The following is a 2,643-nucleotide window of genomic DNA, read 5'->3' on the forward strand; positions in this document are numbered from 1 at the left end:
ATTCATGCAAGGCAAGAAACCCTAGGGCCGATTTCTTACTCTCCCCTCTCTTTCTCTCTCAAGATCATCCTCTTGCTAGTTGGTGTTTGTAAGCCATTAGAGGAGTGGCAATTGTGACTCTAAGCTCCAAGAACAAGAAGTTTCAAGCAAGCAACTTAAGGTATTCTTCAAGATCTATTTTATATGATATGATTCAATTGTTTACACTAGATCTAGAATTGTAAGCCTTGGATACATTGCATGTTCAATTAGAGAAACCTAGATCCAAGCATTAGGGTTTGCATGTGCACATAGGAAAGTTCTTATGGCTCAAACCCATCAGTTTTGGGGTTAGTGGGTTAGTTTATCTATTTTGTGCCATGAATGCTATGGTTGGGTTTTATTCGGCCGTGAGGCCCATTAATGATTTTAGATATGGAATTTTGGCCCATTAACAAAAGAAGACGTTTTGGGCCATTATGAAAGGACTTGGGGGTTTGGGTTCTTCACTTAGATTGTGTTTGGTGCTAACCTTAAGTAATGTTATTATTGTTCAGTACGGGTGGTTAGGGACTGTTAGGAGAGCAGCTTTCAGAATCTTCAGACAGAGGCGAGTCTCCTCACCATACCATTGGGTCGAAGGCACCAAGGTCGGCCCATTTTGTAATGTTTGGCATACTTGTTGATTGTAGAGATATGTGGTATGATAGTCAGTCATGTTAGTGTTTGCTATCTATATGTGTTACTTGCCGGGGAGACCATGGGAGGATCCCATGGCACTGGGATGTATGGCCATGTGGGAGAGCCCATGGATTTCCAACTAAAGACCATGGAGGGAGCCCATGGCACTTAGGTGTAAGCCCTTGGTAGAAGCCTACAACATCCTTGTATGTTTGTATGCATGGCTTATGTGGTATATGTAGCTTTTATAGCTGACATGATATGTGTTTATGTGGATTATGTGTATGGTATGCTTTGGGGAACTCACTAAGCATTATCTTACAATTTGTTGATATGTTTCAGGTACAACTGAGCCTAAGGGCAATGGCAAGGCTTGATGGCACGGCGTGTACTCTCAGGCATTTGTTTTGATGGGTGTCACACCCCAAAACCGATAACGGCGGAATACGTTTCGGGGTGGATGACGTAGCGAACAGTATCATTACAATTGCATAATAGTAGAAACAAGAAACATACAACCATAGCATTACATAGTGAATTTAATTACAAGCGTGTTTTGTAATGTTTAACAATCACCCAAAAGTAATCAAAAATAAGAGATGGGTCTTGTGTGCTCCACCTTCTCCAAAAATGCTGCGCCTGTACCTGTCTATCTTTGACTTGAAGATACAAGTTATTTTGAAAACGAATATCAGCATAAAGCTGGTGAGTTCATAAGAGTTTAGTGTGAGATTTTTGTATACAAAACATTAGTACGAATAATGTGTCATTTGTATTCATAGGTAGTAGAAACTTAGAAAATCTCATATTTTCCAGAAAATACATTGTAAGTGAAAATCTGTGAAAAGTATGCATTCTTCATTTTCTTGAAACAGTTTATTGTAAAAGTATATTAGCAAATCTCCAAATAGTAAATGTGATAAAATGGGTTAAGCCTGAAATCAGTGATAGAGGTGCAAGCTTTCTTTAGTGATAGATACTTACTTACTTCGGGATGTAGTTTTTAGTGTAGTATTTTAGAGTAGTTGTAGTGTATTCCTTGCATATTACTAATAGTGAGGATAATAGAGGATCCCATGACCTTCCCGGTCATGCACAGTATAGTGAAGTAGTGGCATCCCTGGGCCTGCACGGCGCGGACTGAAATTAACAGTCGGGATGTAATAGCGTCTGCCCCGTATAGATCTATACATGTAGAGTCGTCTCCTTCTGGAACACTCCGGGCGTAGTGAATAGCAAATAGAGTATCTCGTAGCGGGTTAGTGTATTATTGTTGTTTAGTGTTTTCTCTATTGTTATAGTGTAGTAATATTTTAGTATGATCATAGTGTATTCTCTTACTAGTGTATCGTCTAGTAATAGTAAGTATTATAGTGTAGTTAGTAATAACTTTAGCGAGTAGTAGCGGTAGCGACCCTAACCATACCTATTATGGTTATCTTAGTGGGGATGTTTCTTAGCACGTTAGTGACTTTAGCATTAAGTGAAAGCAGTAATATTCGTATCCCATACTGATATACAGATTATATAAGTAAGAAATCAACGACAGTCAGACGGATAACTACTACCCTAAGCCCACAATCAAACAAGAACAGGAAATAAGGCGAGATATCGGTCCTAAGTCCTCCAAGTCTTATTTATATAAATATATCAGAGTGGTTACATTTTATAAGTAAATTGATTTAATAAAAGTATTTTTCCAAAAGAACATTTATTATCTGACTCACTGTTTAAAAATAGTTTGAAAAGGGTGAAACCCGTTTATAAGGCATAGGGCCAAATCACATGTGATTTGAACTAAGAGTAGTGAATCACATGTGATTAATCCTTGTAACTCGGAAATCGTTCTGTAAAACTTTACATAAACATTTATAAGCAACTTGTATCTCCCCCCTAAAACATGTAAAACACTTGAAAGGTTCATTAAAGGGGTATGAACTCACCTGAAATCGCAGAAATCGGGTGAATCGGGTAAATCGGGTA

Source organism: Lactuca serriola, chromosome 8, assembly GCF_051521515.1.
Source record: "Lactuca serriola cultivar US96UC23 chromosome 8, Lser_US96UC23_V15, whole genome shotgun sequence".
NCBI classification, from domain to species: Eukaryota; Viridiplantae; Streptophyta; class Magnoliopsida; order Asterales; family Asteraceae; genus Lactuca; species Lactuca serriola.